This window comes from Loxodonta africana, chromosome 12 (assembly GCF_030014295.1).
Source record: "Loxodonta africana isolate mLoxAfr1 chromosome 12, mLoxAfr1.hap2, whole genome shotgun sequence".
Classification (NCBI taxonomy): Eukaryota; Metazoa; Chordata; class Mammalia; order Proboscidea; family Elephantidae; genus Loxodonta; species Loxodonta africana.
The window spans coordinates 20036152-20061397 of NC_087353.1; the positions used below are offsets into that span (position 1 = coordinate 20036152).

General features: G+C 45.0%; 1 protein-coding gene across 2 annotated transcripts in view; it reads left to right on the forward strand.

The window, feature by feature from the left end:
* Nucleotides 1-25246, forward strand: part of HPCAL1 (hippocalcin like 1) — a 146720-nt gene that overhangs the window by 13798 nt on the left and 107676 nt on the right. Inside the window, exon 1 of one of the 2 annotated variants that reach the window (XM_064295029.1) lies at nucleotides 13182-23575. The exons of the other annotated variant lie outside the window; for it this stretch is intronic. The gene's annotated coding sequence lies outside the window, so the exon portion shown is untranslated. Of the gene's footprint in view, nucleotides 1-13181; nucleotides 23576-25246 lie in introns of those variants that run through there. 2 annotated transcript variants of the gene reach the window in all.

A 25246-nucleotide genomic window follows, 5' to 3' on the forward strand; every position in this document is an offset into this window, starting at 1 on the left:
CCGCCCTGCCACTTGATGGCATTCCTCCAAAGCCATCTTAGGCTGTGATTGCTAGTCATTTTTCAGAGGCTTAATCTCTCTGAGTCTAGGCTATATTAAGTCAGCAGTGGAAGGTTATGCAGACCAGGCCAGCCACTGGAGAAACTGGCTAATCTGAAAGAAGAGTTTCAGGGGGAATGAAGGAGAGAGATGCTAGAGGATTCGCTGCCTTCCTAGGCAGATAGCATTCCTAGACCATGTGAGCAATCAGAGGTTGCCTTTGCTCAGTGTCTGCTTATGGCTTCTTGGATTTATAAACAATCAGGTCTTTATAATCCGATCTCACCATTTATGATCCTGAGGAAGAAAATATACTTGTCATCAAAATTTCCTACACATTTGGTAAATTATTTCAGGATCTTCACCATAAGGAAACCATATTTAAAAAAAAAAAAATTAGTATGGGTCCAGTGTTCAGATGTTGTTTTCAAAATGTTGGGTCCCCCAGGTGATTGTAGAATTCAAAACAGAAGCAGGAATCATGTTCTTCTATCACTCCTGTCTTAGTCATCTATTGCTGCTGTAACAGAAATACCACAAGTGGGTGGCTTTAACAAACAAAAATTTATTTTCTCACAGTTTAGGAGGCTAGAAGTCCAGATTCCGGGTGCTGGCTATAGGGGAAGGCTTCTCTCTCTCCCGGCTCTGGAGGAAGGTCCTTGTCTCTTTTGAGCTTCTGCTGCCGGGCAATCTTCCCGTGGCTCGGCATCTCTCTTCCCCCATCTCTGTTTCTTGCATGCTTGTTTAATCTCTTTTATATCTCAAAAAGGATTGACTCAAGACACTCCCTACTCTAATTGTGTCTCATTAACAAAAAAAGATGGCTCATTCCCAAATGAGATTACCACCACAGGCACAGAGGGTAGAATTTACAACACACATATATTTTTGGGAGGACACAATTCAATCCATTACAGCAAGGCAGGTAGGTTACCATGGAGACCGGGCGTGTCTGTGGTTTCCTAGGCATCCCAGTTTTCCAGGAGAAGGAATAAGCCTCACTTGATGTGATAAACATATTCCTGAGAGAGTGTGTGTGAATTGAATTTTTCGAAACAAAGGTTATATGTTTTACTTGACTTAGTGATTTCTGACATAATCGTGCCCACGGTTCTATTTGCTTAATTAGTAACACTGCACAACCCTGCCTTTCTTGCTAGAAACATATCGAGGGAACACCTATCTAAAACAAAACAAACACCTTTTCATAAAGCTAGGGTTGCTGTCTTTAGTGTGAATGATGATTTTCCCTTGAAATTCAGCAAACTAATTCCATAATTATGTATTGTAGGCAAAACCGCATAGCCAAGATGGCGGGCTAGTGGAAAGAGTGGGTACTGCCTTGTTGGATGGGTGATACCTCTCTGCTGTTTTGCGGATCTGTTGTTATTCATAGGCATTTCTTTTATACTATAGCACAGTGCTTTATTAGTCTGTTTACAATGATTTTATACAGTTAAAACTTTATTCATGCATATTCTTGGATTTTTCCCCACTTAATAGTTTCTTTATTTTGTTTTAATAGTTTCTAAAGACAAGAACTTGATTGTTAACTATATGGACAGCTCTTGGCACCTTTTGGGTCTTGTCAAAGAGGTGGCAGTCTTTTCTCTCTTTCCATCTAGTTCAGCTTCAGCATCCTCATAAGCTGCTGAAACCCCACAGAGCTAGAGTCCCCCCAGTATGGAGCAGTTGGTGACCTGCGATGGGGGTGTGTGTGCCTCCTAGCCCCCTCTCTCTCCCGCTGTGTATACTTCTTTGGAGTCACTTCATCAGAAAAAGCCAGAGTCCCCTCTTTTTTCTCCCTTTTGTGGGTTTTAGTACGCAGAAGCTACAGCTGCACAGCCTGGATGGGCGTTTTACACCAGTTTGTTAACTGGTGGGTGGCCCAAGAGTGGCCTCCTGGCCAGACCTGAGAGGCCATGGATGGGACTGGAATGTAGTTGTAGTTGGGTGGACACTGGAGGAGTTGAGAAAGTGACAGACCCCTGGCCTGATGCTGGTGCTTGGTCTCCTAGCCACAAAGGAGTGTTGCAATCTGAATAAGAAAACAAATCTCCAGGCCTCGAATGCCTTGGGGCTTAGAGGCCTGCCACCTTTTTTGTAACTCCAGTTTAGAGGATAAGGGTAGATAAGAGATTTCTTGATGCCTGACTGACTCCCTTACAATCTAATGGATAATGAACAGACCATTCTTTTTAAAGAAAAAATCACCTCCCGTGGACCCTGTGGAAACCCTGGTGGCGTAGTGGTTAAGAGCAACGGCTGCTAACCAAAGGGTCGGCAGTTCGAACCCACCAGGTGCTCCTCAGAAACTGTATGGGGCGCTCTACGCTGTCCTATAGGGTCACTATGAGCTGGAATCAACACAATGGGGTTGGTTTTTCTAGTTTTTTTTTCTGGGCTCTGTTCCTACCTTTGTACTTCCCTTCCCCAGAGGCTCCACAGCAGCCATCTCTGCCTTCTCCACATGACTGTCAGTTACTTGAATCTGCCGGGACTAGTCTCACCTTGTTTGACAGGCTCTACCTTACAATACCTGTTTTCCTCATCTGTGACGTGCGAATTATAAAGCCTCTTTCACAGGATTGTTATGAAAATAAACACCAAGCCTCTTGTAAACTTTACAGAACCAAACTAGTTGTTGAGTTGATTCTGACTCATGGTGACCCCATGTGTGCAGAGTAGAACTGCTCCAGAGGGTTTTCATGGCTGTGACCTTTCAGAAGAAGATTGCCAGGCTTCTCTTCCAAGGTGCCTCTGGGTGGGTTCAAACTGCTCCCCCGGGACTCCTGTAAACTCTCAAGTGCTACGTAAGGTCCATCATCGTCATTGTCTCATCATCAGTCTTTTCTGTGTTCACACCCTGTCGCCCTCAACATATGGCTGTCTGAAATGGCAAGTTCTCTTGCTGGACCTTTATGGTTCCCCATGTGGAAATTTAGTCCCAAGTCTTCCATCCCTGGTCTGGAATACACCTATAGTTTTCATTTTCTTCTTGTGAGATGTCAGCCCAAGGAAGAGGCCCAGAGAACACGCCAACAGAACCTCACGCAGGAGGTGGGAAAACATCTGTATCCACTTGCTCTTCCCGGAGCATCCAACTTGGACCATCTCTGTCTGCCAGGCAGGAGAGTCCGCTGCTATTCGTGTGCTAGGCAGTCTGGGAATTTAACACTGAGGTTAAAAGCCCTTGTTCAAACACAAACAGTAAAGCTTGGCTTAACTCAGAGCATATATTTAGAAAGCAGCTTCCCTTAAACCCGCTCCCAGATTACAGCCAACTTTGTAATCACCTTTGTCAGGAATGGAAGCAGAGGGCTGGGGCATGGGCGCAGGGGGCACTTGTGGTTTAAAATTCTGATGACTCTTTTACGTCTGACTCGTGTCTTGCTAAGTGGAGCTGGTCCTGCAGCTGCAGGGGTCTCTGCACTGCAAGCCTTGGGTTTTAAATTATGGGGGAAAGAGAAAGCTCATCTTGATTCTCGAGCACCATCGTTTGAGGAGAAAAACATTTGTTTCATGATCACCCTCCTTTCTGGGGTGCTGTCCTGCACCTTACCACCTTCCCAAATCATCCTCATCGCTTGCAGCTTTGCTTAGGGATTGCCTCCTCCAAGAAGCCCCCTGAGGCCAGCTCAGCTCCCCCTGCTGGCGCAGGCGCTGAGCTCCTGGGACACTGCTGCTTGGCTCCCCACAGCATGGCCATCTGCAAGGCTCTGGTCCTGGCCATTCCAAATGTGGGTCTCCTCTTTCCACCTGGCTGGGAGCTCTGCAAGGGCAGGACTGTACATTCTGTAGTCTCAGTTGAAGCAGAGGCTGGCCCTGGAAAGAGCATCCCTGGGTGGGGAAAGGTGCCTTCCCATCAGTGGCCCCCAGCTCTGCCCCCTGAATAACACCCTTCTCTTGGTGGATCCCCCATTCGTTCATTCATTCATTCATTCACATAGCTGCTGCTGTGTGCTGAGCTCTGTGGTAAGAGAACTATCCAGGCAGAAATCCTGCCCTCTCAAGGCATATGTTTCTAGCTGGGAGCAAAGACAGTAAACTAAATACTTAGATTATGTAGTATAATGTAGTAATACTTAGAAGGTGATGTTGTTGGGTGTCGCCGAGTCGATTTTGACTCATAGCGACCCTATGAGACAGAGTAGAACTGCCCCATAGAATTTCCTAGGCTGTAATCTTTATACGGAGCAAATTCCCAGGCCTTTCTCTTGAGGAGCCTCTGGGTTGGTTCAAACTGCCAACCTTTTGCTTAACAGCCGAGTGCTTAACCATTGCACTACCAGGGCTCCTTAGAAGATAGTAAGACAGTGGAAAAAATAAATCAGAGGAGGATGAGGGTATTAGATAGGGAGTAAGTAAGAGATGCAATTTTAACTAGGGTTTTCAGAGAAGGCCTCATTGAGAAGATGGCATTTTGAACAAGGACTTGAAGGAAATGGGGGAGCCAACTGTGTGGAAGCCTGGGGAAGGGGGACACAAGGGAACAGTAAGTGCAAGGCCCCTGGGGTAGGAGTGTGTCTGGCAAATTTAGGGCACTGCAAGGAGGCCAGTGTGCCTGGAGAGAAGTGTGCAAGGGGTTGTAGGAGATAAGGTCAGAGAGGAACGAGGGTAACACACTGCTGCCACCACAGCTAACCTGAGTGTTTTACTCAATATGAGACAAAAAGGTGCACTTTGTGGAAAATAGAAATTTACATTCAAATAGTAACATCTGCAGAATGTAAGTTGTTTGTGGGTTTGTTTGCTTGCTTGCTTTTGATCCTAAGATGATGATGATCAGGATCCAATGGGCTGGTATGATTTTTCAAGGCTGTGCCGGCATTCATTTGTCTCCTTTTGGTAGGCGCCATCTTGTTTTTTTGTTGGATAAAACGGATCTTCAGGGACCCTCGTTTCCTTTTCTGTGAAGGCCAAAACCAAGCTCCAGCTGCACTGGACACATGGATTTCCCTTGTTGCTCATCCGACGGTTACACAGAGAAAAGCCATTTCAAGCAATATGACCCTATTCCCTGGCCACAGTTGGCTCAGTGCTGGGCATTTGAGCTAGATGGACCATGAGAGTCTATCCCTGGGACTTTTGGAATTGGGTCTCAAAGAGTTGGTCAGCTTCTCTCCAGGCATGTTCCCCATAAGCCTTAAGTTAGGGAAAAGAATGAAGGTGATATGCAGAGAGATGGAGGACTAGGGGCTGAGGCATTTGCACCCCTGTGGCTGTCACAGCAGCTGTCCATGTTCCTCTCCTTCCTATTCTTTGGTTGTTTAACTCCTAGGATTCCTGCCAGCTTTTCCTCTTTTGCCTAGGTCTGCTGAAGGTGGGTTTCTGTCTCTTCCAGCCAGCAGAGTCATAAATCATGTACCAACTCTGGCGTCCTGGGGCCCAGAGGCAGGTGTTCTTTGCCTTCTTAATATACTATAGGATGCCTTTCCCAGCTCCTACTCCACATTTCCCCTTGTCTTCCTCTACTAAGAGTCTGGAAGACTAAAGGCATGCTTTTCCTAGCCACCTTCCATCCAGGGGAAGCCAGTGAGTTTTGTTCAGTGAGATGCTAGTTCAAAGCTTTCCATCTGAATAAAAAGCCAGAGCCTCAAAACAGAAAGCTTTTGTCCCACCCATCTTATTCCTGCCTGGAAAGCAGATATAATTGCTGGGAGTAAGGCAGCCATCCTATGACCATGAGGTGCAAATCCACGTGCTAAGGACTGTAGGGCCGAAAGATAAACAGACTCTGGGTCCTTGATGGCATTTTTAACCTACTACCCTAGGCCTGGACCACCTACCCATGCACTTTTTATCAGGTGACATAAATAAAACCCTTTCTTGTCTAAGCCACTGCGAGTTTTATGCTGTTTGCAGCCAAATGGCATTCCTCATGCATATAATATCCAAAACAAATGTGTTATTCCTTAGTGCCCCAGATAGACTACTGCCTGCTCAGATACCCATTGCACTACCAGGCAAGCCAGGGACACATTCTAGCCCCTTCCTCGGCCTTACTTTCCCTCCATCCCATCAAATTGGTCCTCTAGGTTCAGATCTCCTAGATGGGTCCCCATCTTTCCAACATAGTCACCTCTTGCCTACACATTGTCATCGCTTCCTAGCTGGTTCCCCTGACGCAGCCTCCCCCAACCCCAGATCTGCTTCCCCACGGTACAAGCATCAGCTCTTTAAATGTACATCTGATTATATTGCTCTACACTCTGAAGCGCTTGCTTGTAAAAAAAAAAGAAAAAAGAAAAAAACCTGTCGCTGTTGAGTCAATTCTGACTCATAGCCGGACCCTATAGGACAGAGTAGAACTGCCCCATAGAGTTTCCAAGGAGCGCCTGGTGGATTCAAACTTCTGACCTTTTGGTGAGCAGCTGTAGCTCTTAACCACTACGCCACCAGGGTTTCCCTTGCTTTGCAGAGCACAGTCCAAATGCCAAGTGTGGCATGAGAAGCCCTCCAGGGTATGACCCTGCCTTACCTCTCTACCCACCATGGCTGACATCTTGAACTCTATTGGGAGTTCCTTTTTACTCCTCCAGGCTTTTGCACATGCTATTCCTTCTGCTGGAAACCCCTGACTTTTCCCCACCTCACCCACCTCTGCCTGGCAAGCACCCACTCATCCTTCAAGAAGCAAGCAAGTCTTCTCATGCTGAGTTGATTCATTTATTCCCTGTGTCCCCTGTATACCTTGTGTTCTGGTGTCAGTGTAACCCCTCTCAGGGGAGTGCCATTTCGTTAAAATTTGTCTTCTCAACAGACAGAATCTCCTGGAGGGGGGGACCAAATATGTTCCCTTTCACCTTGGTATCCCTGCGATCACCCTTGCATCAGGCCTGCAACAGATTCTTGTGGTAGATGGATGTTAAGGGAAGTTGTAAAGGGTGGCTGGGACTGAGGCAGTTACAGACATTGGCCCCCAGGTGCAGTCCCTTCCCCCGCCCCCACCTGTACCCAACCCTTTACCTTGAAGCTGCCCTAGCTTTTATAGGCCTAGCACTGTACTATCTCAGCCAAGCATGAACCACACCTCATTTATAATGAAATGATAAAAACTCAAACAACAGGCATTAGTTTAAGTGCTTTATACTCATTATATGGAGTAATGAGAATTAGCCCACATATTAATTCATTCTTTCAACAAATATTTATTGAATGCCTGTTGTTGTTTTTAGGTGCCTTCGAATTGATTCCAACTCATAGTGACCCAATGTGACAGAGTAGAACTGACCCATAGAGTTTCCCAGGCTGTAATCTTATGGAAATGAAACCCTGGTGGTCAGTAGATCACCAGGTCTTTTCTCCCTCAGGCCCACTGGGTGGGTTCAAACTGCCAACCGTTTGGTTAACAGTCAAGCTATTAAACATTGTGCCACCAGGGCTCCATTTGAATGCTACTATGTGCCCTGGTAGTGCAGAGATCAAGAGCTTAGCTGCTAACCAAAAAGTCAGCAGTTTGTATTCACCAGCTATTCCTTGGAAACCCTATGGGGCAGTCCTGTAGGGTTGCCATGAGTCGGAATTGACTCGATGGCAATGGATTTGGTTTTTTTTTTTTTTTGGTTTGTGTGCCATTTCTTATAAGCACTAGGGATATGTCACTGGGGGGAAAATTCCTGTCCTTTTGGAACTTACATATATAGTTTCATTGTTGCTACTTCACATACCTTGAAACAACCAAAAGCATTCTAATCTTGAATTTTTAAGTGTGATATAAGAACAAAGTCTAAGAATGCACTTCAACATGCAAAAGGTCTTGCTGTCTTCTTAGAAGGAAAAAAGGAGAATTAAGCAAAATGTACTTTAAGAAAGTCAGTTAAGAATTTTTCCAATCATGAAAACTTAAAATTAGCTTTCATCTTGCTGTTTTTAAGGGTCCCACTATTGAGAACTTGCTCACCCTGTTGTTATTAAGGGTGAAACCAAGACATTTAGTTATGTAAAAGCCAATTAAAATAAATTAAATGCAAATACTGTTTCATTGTAATGTTAATTTCAAGAACTGGATCAATCAAAGGTTGTGGAAATGCCAAAGTTGTTAAGACTTGGGTTGCCATGACAACAGTACTATATTGTAAGTAGTATGTTATTCAGAAATTCTTGCATAGGGCTAAGCTCTTTGAGTGAATGTATTTCTCAGGGCAGTGGATAGAGCTGTCTCCAGACTAATGTCCTGATTCAGCCAAACTTGTTTGCTGTCACAACTCATGATAACCCCATGCCCAATGGAACAAAACGCTGCCCAGTCCTGTGCCATCCCCATGACCGATTGCAAATTGGATTGTTGTGCTCCAAGGGATTTCTTTTGGCTAATTTTCACAGATCTCCAGGCCTTTCTTCCTAGTCTATCTTAGTCTGAAAGCTCCTCTGAAACCTGTTTAGCATCACAGCAACACACAAGCCTCCACTGACAGCAAGTGGTGGCTGCACTCGAGGTGCATTGGCCAGGAATTGAACCTGGTCTCTACAACTGAACCACGAATGTCCCTCCAGCCAAACTTAACTGTTTCATGACCTTGGGAAAGTCACTTCCCCTTCTGCCTCAGTTTCCTCATTTTAGGAAAAGCCACTTCATGACTCTTAAGTATAACATGGCTCTTGAGCACGTCTCAAGAATCATTGCCTTAAGTTTTGGGATCCCTGATTCACCCACGGGTTTTCAGCCTACATTTTGGGGACAGATGGATAATAATGATGAGGGAAGACAGCAGAGATGCTCCTGGTCCTGTTTGCCAATTTTAATTGACCTTTGGTGAGAATGGGACTTACTTTATTGTCTCTACCAATGGCCAGTGAATACCTGCCTGGGTTGTTGTTGGTTTGTTTGTTTGTTTTGGAGGGGGTGTTGGATTTTGAACTCTGTGTGCTTTTAGCCAATTAACAGTGATAATCACACGTTTGCAGTGTTTCAATTCACAGACAGGCTCTCCTACATCATCATTCAAGATTACTTATTCTTTAGACCGAGCTTACGAGGCCACGACTCTTTTACAGATGAGAACATTGGAATTTAGAGGGTGTCTTATCCAAGGTCTTGGAGTTCTAGGACAGCAGTGCCAGGACTGCCCCAGGGCCCCAGGACTGGGCTGGGATTGTACTGTTCCCACAATTTACAGGACTGTGCTTCTGTGCTCAGAGTGGCCCATCAACATAACCTCCCTCACCCAATGTCCTGCCCACCTTTGCAGAGCGGCTCCCTCAATTCCCAGTGCTGGGCCACAGAGCTGCGTCCCTGCGGAGAAGCTTCCTAACACATTGAATGGTTTTAAGAAATGACGAGCTGGGACTGCAAGTTCATGTTAACATCCGCCTTGCTGGCTGGGAGGAGCAGCACAGGGAGCATCTTGCTTCTTGTGTGTGACCAGCTGACTTACTCATTGCTCAGCACCCTGTGGTCCTGCTTTCACGGGCCACCGTGCTAAATCGGGGCTAATTAGTGCCTCAGCTGGGCTGTAGGTCAGTTTCCTCTGTTAAATGAGCATTGGCTGGCCTTTTTCTGGTCTACAGGGGGTAGTTGTTGGGAAATGAAGAAGCAGTTGGGGATTTTTAAAACTCTGTGTAGGAAATAGATTATTGCACTAACGTTGAACCCTCCCCAGAATGGTATCAGCGAGTTTGCCTGAAACTGAGGCCCTGGAGGATGTAGAGGGTGATGAGATTAAAGAATGGATGTTTGCCACGGGGCCGATCGTTTTTCCTCCCTCTCTTGCTGTTGCAAGATTCCATCTCAGAGTACCAAGCGTCTGGTAGGTGCTCAGTAAATGTATCCTGAATGGAGTAAATCCAGGATGGCAGCAGGTTGCCCTGGAGGACAGATTTGCTTCCACTCTTGCTTAAAAAAAAAAAAAAAAAAAATTTTTTTTTTTTGCTTGAGGGTCATAAAGGTAAATTAATTTAGCCGTGTTCCCTTGGGTTTACTTCTACAGAGTAAGTGCAGAAGAGGACACTGGTCAAGGGACCTCAAGTGAATGTTGCCAGGTTGATGGAGGGGTAGATCAGCTCAGCCCCAGCTCAGTGGTTGGAAGATGTGAGGCTGGTTTCAGGGTGTGTGAAGGAGGCTGGAACGGTTCTAAAAGCAAGTTGTGGAAGCCACATAAACCAGCCACTCATTGAAGGCATATGTGTGTTTGTGTGTGAGTGGGGCAAGGTTGATGTTGCTGGAAACTTGGGCTGGGAATTAGCAACCTAGGTTCGGTGCTGGCCCGGCTAGTTTTCATCTCCATGCCCTGAGCCTCGCTGGCGGAGTTAGGTGAGGCCATCCCACCTAGGTGACCCCACTGGATTAGTATCAGAATCAAAGAAGAGAACATGTATGAAGCTGGTTTATTAAACCTGTCCAGCTCTGTGCGTGTGTGAGAGGGATTTTTGTCCAGTGTCTCAGGCACTCAATTTCTTCCTTTCCAGCAGCATTAATAAATATATGATCAGTGTCTGGTTTCTCCCTTTGGGGAGAATTTGGACAGTGTCACTTGACACATATCATGTCTTATAAAACGCTTTCTCCTCGCCCCATGCATTTCAAAATTGGCTGCTGCTCACTAGCAGATGCTCCAGGCTCCCAGCCTCGGCAGCTGGCCACTGTGGCTTCTCATCCCACACCTTCCCTACGTTCCAGCTGAGCTGGCCCAGGGCCGTTCCCCAAACGTGTCCTTGTGTCTTTGTTTTTGCTGTTGCCTTGTCAGAATGCCCCTGGTCCCAGGTGTCAGCTCCTCTGGGAAGCCTTCCTTCACAAGCTAGAATGAGTTGATCTTTCTGGGTGGCCAGAGTGCTTTGGACCAAGCCCTCCTTTAACCTGGGTATCACGTGTATTAGAGGGAAGCAGTGCCAGAGCCCCTTGGCTGTATCATCTCCCAGGGAGATGAGCTTGGCAAGGGCGTGAGCCAGTGTCTCATGGTCCCTGTGGCCCTAGCCCCATGATCAGCATGTGGTAGGTGCTCTGTTATCCGAATCTGCTTATAATCCAGCTTAACCTCTCCTACAACTCCTCTGTTTTGCAGCCATGGCTAAGAGTTAGAGAAATACTTTGCGTTGTTTCACATACTAATCAGAATTTCAAAACCTGTATTTCATGGGTAGTAGTTCTATCATGGTGTTGGCGAAGACTATTGAAGAACAATGAACAAATCTGTCTTGGAAGAAGCACAGCCAGAATGCTCCTTGGAAGTGAGGATGGTGAGACTTAGTCTCACGTACTTTAGACATGTTATCAGGAGGGACCAGTCTCTGGAGAAGGACATCATGCTTGGTAGAGTAGATGGTAAGCTAAAAAAGAGGAAAACCCTTAACGAGATGGATTGACACAGTGGCTGCAACAGTGTGCTCAAAGATAGCAATGATTGTGAAGATGATGCAGGACTGGGCAGTGTTTTGTTCTGTTGTACGTAGGGTCACTATGGGTTGGAACTGACTTGACAGCACCTAACAACAACAACAATAGCAGTTCTGTTAGCCGGCAATGTATAAAGCAACTACCCAGGTAGCTATTATGGGTGAGCTGCAGGAGGGACCGTGCCGTTTATTTCTGTTGAGTCCCATAGGCAATGGCTAGCGTGGAGGACCCTGGTTCTTTGCTTCTTGGCTCTATGAGCCCTACGCAAGTCACTTAACTTCTCTGAGCCTCAGTTTCCTCATCTGTAAAGCTTATGGACCTGGTAAACTGCCATGAGATTACATGAGGTATTGTATACTAAAATGCTTTATTTCTGTCAGTGCCTTTATTTTATTATTGTTGGTACAAAATGGCTTTTTTTTTTTTTTTTAATTTGAGTTTTATTTTAAGATTAAGACAGGAACCAATTTACCGTGGTCATCTGTGGGTGTAAGTACTATTACCTTCAGCCAGGACTTAATTTTGGCCAAAAGCCTTGGTTTATTCTGGTAGAAAATGGAGTTATTTAGAGCCAAATACTGCAGGGGACATAATTCTCTGGGTAGCATTTCCTGCAGATGGTGTGAACTTTCACTTACTGTGTATATATTCACAAGTGGGTGATTTATGGCTAACACCAGACCCGTAATTTTCATTTCTTGACTGATGCGTCTGCTTTGTTTGTAACAGCTTGTTAGGTTTTAGTAAGTGTAAAAAGACTTAAGTCAAGGTCATTTCTGCCCATGTACTGCTCTGCATAGGCTATGGAACAGGACAGTTGTGGGAGCAGCCTGGCTCAGGGAGTCATGTGGAGGGACAGCCAAGAGGGACAGCACCTGTTAACGTGGCACTTGACTCTGTGTGGCCTCCTTTTTATCCAGTGTATGTAGTCTCCTTTGTCCTCCCAGGAGCCCTCCTCAATAGGTACGTGATTGCTAGAATCTCACTTTCAGAGGAGGACACCAAGGCCCAGAGAGGTTAAGTGACTTGCCCAAGGTTTCACAGCTTGTAAGTGTCAGATGGGGTCCAGGTGGTGCAGTGGTTAAGAGCTCGGCTGCTAACCAAAAGGTTGGCAGTTTGAATCCACCAGCTGTTTTTTTGGAAACCCTTTGGGGCAATTCTACTCTATCCTAGAGCGTTGCTATGCGTCAGAATCAACTCAACAGTCTTGTAGTAGGCAGAAGAATGGCCCCTCCAAAGATATCTACCTCTTAATCTCTAGAACCTATGAATGTGTTCCCTTACGTGGGGAAAGGGACTTGGCAGTTGTGATTAAGGTTAAGGAGCTTGAGGAGGGAAGTGTCCTAGATTATCCAGGTGGCCCCGTCTAATCATAGAACTCCTTTAAAGTGAAGAACCTTTCCTGGCTATAGTCAGTCAGAGGAAGATGTGACTATGGAAGAAAAGGGTCAGAGAGATGCAATACTGCCGACTTTGAAGGTGGAAGAAGGGGCCACAAGCCAAGGAATGAAGGAAACCTGTAGAAACTGAAAAAGCCAAGAAAACAGATTCTACCCTAGAGCCTTAAGAAAGGAACACAGCCCTGCCAACACATTGATTTTAGCCCAGTAAGATCCATTTTGGCTTCTGACTTCCAGAACTATAAGACAATAAAATTGTGTAGTTTTAAGCCACTAGGTTGGTAGTAATTTGTTATGTCAGCAATAGAAAACGAATATAAATCTCTTAGTCATGTCACTAGACTTTCCTTCCAGCATATTCCCCCTACCCACCCACCCTTCTGGCCTCTGCCCAGGTCCTGGGCTCCATGTAGACCCTGGGGCTGGCATGGTTCCCAGATGCGAGAACTTATTCAGGAGGTAATGATTGCATTAATAAAGTACATTTGGAGGCATGTTGGCCGCATCAACTCAAATCTAAATTTGCCTCTTTTTGTTTCCAAATGAAGTGACAGCAACAGGCCCTGTCTAATGGATCTAATCGGGGTAGCAGGCACATGGCCACATGAAGCAATGCAGAGGCCCAAGAGTCTGGCTTTAACAGCAGGCAAGCTACACAGAAGGAATTCATGCTCTCTGTACACTTGCGTGGGTGGCCTTGCAACCCTCAAAACATTTCCTGTTGTTTAAATCTTGGTCTTTTTGATTTTTTTTTTTTAAACTAAAGATTTTGTGCAATTTATGTGGAGAGCTAGGGGTACTTTCCTCTTTACAGTGGCCCAGATGCTCTCTGAGTGTATGCTGAGGGATCAAATTGCTGCCACAGGAATGGGAGTCTGTAAGGCTCACTTGGTGCTCTCAGTCCAGATACTTCTGATGAAGAGAGAAAATTATTAATCCTGAATTTTTCATGGGTTTTTACAATTTACAGAGTGCTTTTCATGCATATTCTTATTTAGCCCTTTATAGAGAGTGGTTAAGAGCATTAGCTTTGGAGGGGAGGCTTGGGTTCAAATCCTGTCTCTCCCAGCTCCACCCTGGAACTATTGCTGGGTGAGCTACTTGACCTCATCAGCCACTATTTCTTCTTTAAAGTGAGAATGATGGCATTTACCTAATAAAGGTGGTGTTGTGGATTGAATTGTGTCCCCCAAAATTTGTGTCAACTTGGCTAGGCCTTGATTCCCAGTATTATGTGATTGTCCACCATTTTGTCATCTGATGTGATTTTCCTATGCGTTGTAAATCTTACCTCTATGATGTTAATGAGGTGGGATTAGCGGCAGTTATATTAATGAGGCAGGACTCAATCTACAAGATTAGGTTATGTTTTAAGCTAATCTGTTTTAAAGTATAAAAGAGGGAAGCGAGCAAAGAGACGGGGGACCTCATGCCATCAAGAAAGCAGCTCCACGAGCACAGCACGTCCTTTGGACCTGGGGTCCTTGTGCATGAGAAGCTCCTAGACCAGGGGAAGATTGATGACAAGAACCTTCCTCCAGAGCCGACAGAGAGAGAAAGCCTTCTGCCAGAGCCAGCACCCTCAATTTGGATTTTTAGCCTCCTAGACTGTGAGAGAATAAACTTCCATTTGTTGAAACCATCCACTTGTGGTATTTCTGTTATAGCAGCACTAGATAACTAAGACAGTTGGTAAGAGGATTGATTTAAATGATGATGTAGTTAAGTGCTTAGCACAAGCCCTGGCTCAAGGTAAACATTCAAGAGGTAGTAAAACCAGTTGCTGTCACTCATGGTGACTCCATGTGTGTCAGAGTAGAACTGTACTCCATAGGGTTTTCAATGGCTGATTTTGAGAAGTAGATCGCCATGCCTTTCTTCCAAGACACCTCTGGGTGGACTTGAACCTTCAGCCTTTTGGTTAGCAGCCAAGTGTGTTAACCATTTGAACCACCCGGGGACTCCTCAAGAAGTGGTTGTCAGTGCTAACTATGAAGAAGGAAAAGTAATTTTTCTTAAGTGCCTCTTATATACCCAAGCCTGGGTTCTCTCTATACATTAACTCACTTTATGCCCACAACGGTCACTGCCTAAGCCAGTGTTTCTCCAGGTGTGTTCGTTGACCGTCTATACCAGAAAGCAGGTATCTGCCCCCACCCTGCATTCCTCTTGTTTGTCTCCCGCAGGGAGCCGTGAACTTTCCAAGTTCAGGGCTGTGTCTCTTCTCACTATCCTCGATAGCATGGAACACCATTTCTGAACCTGACAGACACACAGGAAACCTTTGTTGACTGAATAGACACAAGAAGTGGGTAGTTTTCAGAGTAGGAGACTAAATCTCAGTGACACTTTCAACGCTGCATCATGGATTGTGGCCAAGTTGAGATGCAGATCTTCACCTTTTCAAGTACATTCTTTGTTGCCACACAGTGCTACCCTCCTCAGGGGTCTGGGTGACAGGTGTAAGGCTATTTGCCCGTCACTAAATGTCCGCAAACTTTTGGGGGTTCATCTGTCCTGTAGACTTTTCTATCTCGTCCCTTGTTGGAGGCGCTGTGTTCTCTCTCTTCTTTCACGTACCTGCCTCTGTTGTTAGTTACCATTGAGTTGGCTTTGACTCATGGCTACCTTAGGCATAACAGTATGAAACATTGCTCTGTCCTGTGCCATCTTCAGGATCGTGGACATGTTTGAGTCCATTGTTGCAGCCACTGAGTCAATCCATCTCATTGAGGGTTTCCCTCGGTTTCATTGGCCTTATACTTTACCAAACATGATGTCCTTTTCTGGCGATTGGTCCTTCCTGGTGATGTGTCCAAATTAAGCAAGCCGAAATCATGTCATCCAAGGAGCATTCTGGTTGTATTTCTTCAAAGACTGATTTGTTTTGTTCCTTTGGCAGTCCATGACATATTCAGTATACCTGCCTCTAGCTACTCCTTTTCCCCCTTCTAACGTTCTGTGGAGTTGGAAATAAACAGGCCACCATCTATTCTTTAGTTACGTGGGTCACAGCCATGGTGGCATCTGGCTGAGCTTATGGTCTAAGCTGGTGAGGTGCCCTTGGCAGGGCTTGGCAAGGCAGTACATGGTGTTGTCAGTTGCCGTTTCATACCGTTAGACTTCGGGCTTTATACCCTCTGAGCTGCCAACCCTGAGCCTCAACTTTGGTTCCAGTCAAATAAGACGATTTAGACTAAGCTGTGTTTTTCTTTTTTTAACTTTATTGTGGTAAAATATGTATAACATAAAACTTGCCATTTTAGTTCGAGTGTACAATTCAGTGCCATTAATTATATTAACAATGTTGAGTCAGCCATCACCACTATTTCCAAAACTGTTTCATCACCCCGGATGCTCTTAACTGTGCTTTTTAAACTGTGCTGTTGAGAGGAGCTGCTGAAGGGTGCAGAGGGAGGCAATGTATAAATGAGTGAGTAAGTGGGATTCTGCTTCCTCATGCGAGCCCCCCACCATTTCCATTTTAGCGAGGTTCTGAGAAAGGTTTCATGTTAAAATCCTTAACATTAAATGTTTCTAAAACACTAAACTAGACAGTCTCTGAGGCCCTTCTAGCTCTAACCCTCTAAGGTTCTTAAAAAATAATCCTTTCATAATTGTATAAAAACCAGTTGCCACTGAATTGAGACTATAGCAACTCCAAAGTGTGTCAGAGTAGAACTGTGTTCCACAGGATTTTCAATGGCTGATTTTTTAGGACATAGATTGCCAGGGCTTTCTTTCTAGGCACCTCTGGGTAGATTCAAACCTCCAACCTTTTGATTAGTAGTCGAGTGCTTGACCATTTGCACCACCCAGAGACTCCTTCATAATGTATACCAAACCCGTTGCCTTTGAATCAATTCTGACTCTTGGCGACCCTGCAGGACAGAGTAGAACTGCCCCATAGGTTTCCAAGGCTATAATCTTTGTGGAAGCAGATTGCCACTTCTTTCTACCAATGGAGTGCTTGTTGGGTTTGAACCACTGACCTTTCAGATAGCAGCTGAGTGCTTATCCACTGTACCACCAGGGCTCTCTTCATGATGTATAACAAAACCAAAACCAAACCCATTGTGGTCAAGTCGACTTTGGCTCATAGCGACCTTATGTATAGGTGAATTCTAAAAGAGGCTGTAAGGTCTGGTGGCAGGGCTGGTTGTTGGTCTGTCCCTTAGAGCTGTCCTGGCTACACTGAAAGAAGGACTGAAGCATGGCCAAAAGGGATGTCACCTTGAGGATGGTGGGCTGGGCTCCCTGGGCCTGCAAAAGGAAGGGCTGACATTGGTCCCTGGCATTGCAGCAGCCAAAGCCCTCTCCCACTGGCTGCTCCTTGGCCTTACTACAGTGCACTGAGGTTCCATTTGCTTCAGGTCACACAGCCAGGTCTTTGCCCAGAGCTGTCCCACCGCCTACAGCACGGCTGACGTGGCCTGCACTGTAGTGAACACAGCCTCTGGGGTGCTGAGTGATGTGAGGGGTGTCTCCTCCTGAGCAAGACTGCAGATGGCAGATGCCTTGCAGGAAGGAATGGCCTGGGTGTTCCCAAGAAAGTGGCCAGAAGATGAGATGCTCCAGTGTGTGATGGGCCATCAACAAGCACACTTAGTAGCTTGATAAGAGAGAAGGGTGGTGCTTTCAGTCCTGTGGATGGAACTTCACATGTAAGTCATAACCTACCAACTGGCTTCAACATGCTTCCTAACAAGTTTTTTAAAAGCCAGAAAAGAGTCAAAGTGTAGTTTTTTGCGTGTTGATTTGCCCCAAGGTACGTGAAGAGGAGGCTGTGGTATGTGGATTTTCTCTGTCTTGAAGTTGACATTGAACCAAGCTTCATATCTCCAAGATCAGGTACAGGCCCCTCTCACCAGAGTTGCTTGCTCTGTGGACGGTCAGGGTCATGGTTCCTTAACAATCAGTTGCTTATCTCTTCTCTCCTCCCTTCCTACTTATATAGAAGATGAGGAAACAGGTTCAGAGAGCAGAAGTGACTTGCCCAAGGTCACACAGAGTTGAAGGCAGAGCTGGGACCAGAACCCACATCAACTGCTTTTCCCCACTCCTCGCCCCGTTGGCCTCTTTCTTCCTTTTTCTCTTTTCTTTTTTCAGAGCCCTGGTGGCTTAGTGGTTAACAGCTCAGCTGCTTACCAAAGGGTCGGCAGTTTGAATCCACCAGCTGCTCTTTGGAAACCCTATGGGGCAGTTCTACTGTGTCATATAGGATCGCTATGAGTTGGCATTGACTTGGCGGCAGTGGGTTTGGTTTTGGTAAGCATTTGCCGTCTTACTCATTCAGGACTTAATTACAGCAGCATCATGTTCTCTGACTGTTTTGTGTTTTTGTTTAATGATTGTCTGAGACCCATCTACTCAACAGGGCTTGAGGACCCAGTGTGTTTGTGTGTGTGTGCGTGCTTTAGATGAAGGTTTACAGAGCAAATTAGTTCATAAAACAGTACACATACTGTTTTGTGACATTGATTGCCAACCCGGCAACATGTCAACACTCTTCCCTTCTTGACCTTGGGTTCCCCGTTAAGGACCCGGATTTTATTTTCTCTAGATCTCCCCTTCTCCCACTCTTTCCACCTCCACCCTCTCAAGCCAGGCAGGTTCTCAATAAGTACTTATTGGATCCTGTCCCACAGTCTTTATATCAGCTTCTGCCTGGGGCGGAAACCCTGGTGGTGTAGTGGTTAAGTGCTACGGCTGCTAACCAAAGGGTTGGCAGTTCGAATCCACCAGGCGCTCCTTGGAAACCCTATGGGCCAGTTCTACTCTGTCCTATAGGGTTGCTATGAGTCGGAATTGACTCGACGGCACTGGGTTTGGTTTTTTTGTTTTTCTGCCTGGGGCAGGGGTACAGGGTTGGGGGTGGACAACACGGTGTCAGGGCAGTGAAGAAAGCCATGCTGATGCTTGTGATCCCTCAGCCAGCCTGGGCTCTGCAGGCGGTTTGTGAGATTCTGGTTTGGGTCAGGCACAGAGTTTCTATCTAAGCCGTGTCCCCTTGGTCCTTCTGTAAGAGCTTGTCTCTGGGCTTGGTCGTTGAATCAGCCTCTTGGGCATTGTGAATTGTAGACAGAAATGCTTCTCTTTTTAAAGTTTATTTATTCCCTTATGATACAAGCAATACGTTTTCACTGCAGAAACTTGGACAGTACAGAGAAACATAAATCAGGTGGTCATAACTAATTGCGGACACTTGGTCTGTGCTTGGGGAAGTAGTCTGGTGCTTCTTTCTTTTTTATTTATTTTCTTTATTTTGCTTTAGATGAAGGTTTGCAGAGCAAATTAGTTTCTCGTTAAACAATTAATACACGTATTGTCTTGTGACATTGCTTGCCAACCCTGCGACGTGTTAGCACTCTCCCCATCTTGACCTTGGGTTCGCCATTTCCATTCGTCCAGCTTTCCTGTCCCTTCCTGTCTTCTCATCTTTGCCCCTGGGCTGGTGTGCCCATTTAGTCTCATATACATGATTGAGCTGCATGTATTTTTGTTTGTTTTATGGGCCTGTCTCATCTTTGGCTGAAGGGTCAACCTCAGAAGTGACTTCTTTATTGAGCTAAAAGAGCGTCCAGGAGCCATACTCTTGAGATTTCTCTAATCTCTGTCAGACCAGTAAGTCTGGTCTTTTTTTGTGTTAGAATTTTGTTCTACATTTTTCTCCTGCTCTGTCTGGGACCCTCTATTGTGGTCCCTGTCAGTGCAGTCGATGGAGGTAGCTGGACACCATCTAGTTGTACTGGACTTAGTCTGGTGGAGGTAGCTGTGGTCCGTTAGTCCTTTGGACTCTGGTGCTTCTTTCTGACCCCTGCTCCTTGTGAACACTCTGGGGAAATTCTGCCTGAGGTGGAGGTCAAGGGAGCCAGCACATTGTGCTCAGCTGCCTCCTCCCTTCAGCAAGGCTGCGAGAAGTCATTCCCTCCAGGGAACCAGGCCTGCCTGTAGCTGCCCAGGCATTTCCCAGGGCCCTGATGTCAGGAGTAGCCCCAGCCGGACCAGCATCAGGGGGCCGGGCTCCCCAAAAGATGAACTTCTCAAGTTCACCAGGTGCCACTTTCTACTGAGTTGACTCTGACTCCTGGCAACCCTATGTATGTCAAAGTAGAACTGTGCTCCACAGGATTTTCGATGGCTTATTTTTCAGATGTAGATTTTAGATTGCTAGGCCTTTCCCTTTCTTCTGAGGTGCCTCTGGGTAGACTTGAACCTCTAACCTTTTTAGTTTTCCTCCCTTCCATCCCAAACCGTCCTCTCTAAAATAGAATTCATTTATGCTCTCAAAGCTGATGTGTTCTGGTATTGAACCATGGCCATTTTGGCTTTGAGCTTGACTTGGTATTTGAAGAAACTTTAATTTTTTACATAAAAAAATCTGCATCATTTCAGTGAGATTGGAAAATACAGAAAAGCAAAGAGAAAAACAAATCCCTGTAGCCACATCACCTACCTGTAACTCTCGTTATCATTCTGATGTGTCCCCCTCCAGACTCATTTCTGTCTGTTTAAAGGTGTCCATGGAGCCCTGGTGGCTCAGTGGTTAAGAACTCGGCCGCTAACCAAAATGTCATCAGTTTGAATCCACCAGCCGCTCCTTGAAAACCGTATGGGGCAGTTCTACTCTGTCCTATAGGGTCACTATGAGTCGGAATTGACTCTATGGCAATGGGTTTTTGGAAGGGTGTCCATAAAGTCTGGAAACATAGGCACATAGACACAATGTCAGCAAGAACATTTTTAATCTGGAAAAGAAGAAAATAACATTATCTGTGCCCAGATTTTATAGACACCCAGAGATATGTGTAATGGAAATGAGAATATATTTTTAGCAAAAATAAGATCATATTATTATTTTATTTTGATTCATTGTACTACAAACCAGTAAAACATTATAGATCCAATGCAGCCTCATCCACCTCATCCTTCCCTCTCCTTCCCAGAGAGCATCTATGCTGAGGTAAGTGGGGTTATGCCCAGGCTTATTTCTGTGCTCTTACCACATCTGCGCAGAGCCTTAAAAGAGACATTCATCTTTATGTGTTAGAAATACTCATAAGTAATAATTGAACTGTTCATATCTTTTTTTTATTTGCTTTTGACAACTTGTTTAACACTGTTTTTGAGATTTACTTGGTTGATACGTGCAGGTTTGGTTCATGGTCTTCTTTTAACCTGTAAACATTTTTTTAAAAAGCTACCGTATAGCTCCATTGCCTCAATAAGTCACCATTTCTCCGCTGGTCTATTGATATACAGTTAGGTTGTTTGCATTTTTGTCACCATTACAAACAGTGCTGTAGAGAACATTCTATTCTCCTCGAGTACAATGGAGCCTTCCTTCTTCTAAGATGGCCCCCAATGATCCCTGCCTCCTGGTGTTCACACCCGTGTGTAATCCCCTGTCCTGGAGCGTGGGCTGGATTTATTGACTTGATTCTAACAAGTAGAATACAGCGGAAGTGATGGGATATCACATCTCAGTTTAGGTTATAAAAAGACTGTGGCTTCCATCTTGGGCATTCTCTCTTGGATCACTTGTCCATGTTGTGAGGCAGCCCTGTAAAGAGGCCGATGTGGGGAGGGACTGAGGCCTGCCAACAAGCATTTGAGCGAGCTTGAAAGTGGATCTGCGCCCTCCCGCCCCAGCCAAGCTTTTAGATGAGACTACAGCCCTGGCCTTAGCCTAACGGGAACCTCATGAGAGACCTTTAGCCAGAGGCACCCAGCTAAGCTGTCGTCAGATTCTTGACCAAAAGAAAGTATAAGGTACTAAGTATTTTAAGCTGTTAAGTTTTCGGGGTTATTTGTCATGCAGCAATAGACAACTAATACAAGCACACCTTGAGCCTTCCTGTAGAGTCCATATCTAGAATACCTAGCAGTGGAATTGCTGAATCGTGTGATATGCTTATGGTCAGCATTACTATATGTTACTAAATTGCTCTGCAAGGTGCTTGTGGCACTCGCCCTTTGCAGAGTTCCTTTTTCCCCACCTTCTCTGCAGCACTTTTATCAGGTTTTAAAATTTTAACTTTCAGATGGTTATAGAATAGTATCTCTATAATTTTAATTTGTACTTGACCGAGTTCTAGTGAGGTCGAGCATATTTAATATATTTATTATTCATTCTGGCTTCCTCTTCTGTGAATTATGTGCCCATATCCTTTGCCCAATTTCATTTTGGGAGGAGTAGTTTTTTCTTACTGTTTTGTAGATATTTTGGTATTCTTGGTACTAATCCGTTGTCAATGGTACTATATTATTCTCTGGTTTTCTTTCCCCCTCCAGTAAATGACATATTTTTTTTCCCAGTTAACAACATATTGAGAATGTTTTTTATGCCATGTATACATCATTTTATTGGCATTCTATTGTGTATATATATACACCATAATTTATTTAGCTGGACGTTTAAGTTGTTTGCAGTTTTGCGTTAATAGGAACGCGGCTGTCTGTCAGCTTAGGCTACATCACACTCAGGTAACAAATGACCCTGAAATCTTAGTGGTTTGTGACAACAAAGGTTTCTTTCTTGCTCAGGTTACATGACCACTGCCTGTTGACTGTGGCCCTGCTCTCTGCCGTCATCCCTCTGGGACCCAGACTGACTAAGCAGCCCTATCTGAAACACTGCTGGTCTCATGGCAGAGGGGAAAAAAGATGGTGGAACCATATGGTACTTCTTTACTCAGAAGTAGGAACTGACACATACCACTTGTTACTTCCCCTTACATTTCATTGGCTACAGCAGATCACATGGCCAAGCCTGATGTCAGAGAGATGGGAAGCATAAGCCTCCTAGAGGAAAGGGTGGTGAATATTTTGAGCAATACAACTGAGCACATGCTGTGATGACCATGCCTGTACTTATGTTCCCCCCACCACACACAGACACACACAAACACATTTATGTGATTATGCCTTAGGATAAATTCTTAGAAGTGCTCAGGGATATGCTCATCTATAAAGCTTTTACTGCTTATTACTTTAGCCAGGTTTTAACCATTTTATTGCATGCTGTCTGTGAAATTATAAGTAATTATTAGCACTGGTGACCATTTTTAAAGGGGAAAAAAAATACCATTACATAGAAATATCCCCCCTTCATAATTATGATACCTTACCATTTTTATAGTCCCTGGGTAGTGCAAGCAGTTAATGTGCTTGGCTGCTAGCAGAAAGGTTGATGTTTGAGTCCACCCAGAGGTGCCTGAGAAGAAATGTCTGACAATCTCCTTCCCAAAAAATCAGCTATTGAAAACCCTATGGAGCACGGTTCTACTCTGAGACACTTGGAGTTTCCATGAATTGGAATCGACTGGATGGCAACTGGTTTTATTTTCTTTATAGCTTTCATATTTTGTTTATTTCTCATAGCTACCTTACGAAGTTTGGAGTTGTAGGTATTTTACCACTGTTTTACAGACAGCAAACCTGAGGCTCAGAGAGGTTGAAAAATGTGCTCAGGGTTACACAGCTGGTGATGAGGAGAGCTGGGACATGAGTCCAGAGGGCCCTGACTCCTGATGACTTCGGGGCACTTTCTCCTTTGCTCTGGCCTTTGGAGGCTGTGACTAAAATACCTTTTCCCCAGCCCCTTTGCTCCTCCCTTTCCCTCCCTGCTCTCACACTCCATTTTCAGATGTGCTGAGAGACTGGCTGCAGATTCATTGGTGAAGCACGAACGTGGAGCACAGGCCCCGTCCTCAGGACCCGCCTGCAGCGTCCCTGGCAGAGGTCTGGAGCTTGCTCTCTGAGGACACGCGGCCACAGCTACATTGCCTTAATCTGTATTAAGGTATCGCTGACTGTCTTTGGACTTGGGGAGGGGATTTGCTATTTTTAGAAAAAGTCAAGGGAGTGTCATAAATCCGGTTAGTTGGCAGAACTGAAGAGACGTGGTTGTTCACTAAAAAAATGACTCTCCTGGGAGTGAAGAGTTTTAGAACAAGTAGACTGCTTTGAGTGATATCTGTTAGAGTGCTGTGATGCCTGTAAACACGTACACCCCACAGCGGTGCCACAGCTCTCGGTTCTGGTGTGACTCCTACCTTGGTCCGTAGTAGAACTTAAAGTATCTGGTCTCTTGACCAGAGGAGAAGCTGAGCTGGGAATAGTACCTTGTGCTTTTTATTTCTTCAAGAGTGTGATGACAAGACTGTCACCTTATATAAGTTTAGGTTATTTGTTTTCTTGAAGCCTACAGTTTATTCAACCGAGACCACAATTTATTCATGTGTCTCCCAACAATCTGTCAAAACATGGTCCATTTACATATAAAAGGGTGATGATGGTATTCTTCTCTGCCTACTTTATGTGGTTGTTGGGAGGAACCCACGGGACTTCACAAAAGTATTTTTATAAGTACATATAAATATAAATGGAGCCCTGGTGGCACAGTGGTTAAGAGCTCGGCTGCTAACCAAAAGGTCAGCAGTTCTAATCCACCAGCCACTCCTTGGAAACCCTATGGGGCAGTTCTACTCTGTCCTATAGCGTCGCTATGAGTCGGAGTCGACGCGATGGCAGCAGGTTTGGTTTTGGGTTTTTATAAATCTAAATGGACACACCCCCACTAGGGTGGCTATAAGCAAAAGATGGGCAATAGCAAGTGTTGGGGAGACTGGGGAGAAATCGGACCCCTTATACATTGCTGGTAGAAATGTAAAATGGTGCAGCAGCTTTGGAAAACAGTCTGGCAGGTCCTCAAAAAGTTAAACATAGAATTACCATGAATTACCAAATAACCTAGCAGTTCCTCTCTTAGGTATATAACCAAAAGAAATGAAAACACATGCCCAAACAAAAAACTTGTACATGAGTGTTCATAGCGGCATGATTCACAATAGCCAGAAAGTGGGAACACGTCAGATGTCCATCAACTGATGAGCAGATAAACAAAATGTGGTGGATCCATACAATGGAATATTATGCAACCATAAAAAGGAGCTACAGAATGGATGAACTTTTGATAACATTATGCTAAGTGAAAGAAGCCAGACACAAAAGGCCACATGTTGTGTGATTCCATGTATATGAAATGTCCAGAATAGGCAAATCCACAGAGACAGAAATCAGATTATTGGTTGCCTGAGGATGGGCCAGGGGGAATGTGAAGTGACAGCTAATGGATACGAGGTTTCTTTTGGGGTGATGAAAATTAGATAGTGGTGACAGTTGTACAACCTTGTGAATATATTAAAAACCACTGAATTGTACACATTAAAAACAAAACAAATATGTAAATGGACCATGTTTTGACAGATTATTGGGAGACACCATAAGCGGGTGAAATGTGAACTTTGGAGTCATACAGGCCTCAATATCAATTGTGTGATTAAAAAAAAAAATAGGTTGCCTAATCTCTTTGAAACTCAGTTTTCCCATCTGTAAAGTGGAGATATTTGCCACTCTGTAGGGTTGGAGTGAAGACTCAATGAGATGATGTGTGTGCATCACTCAGCACTAG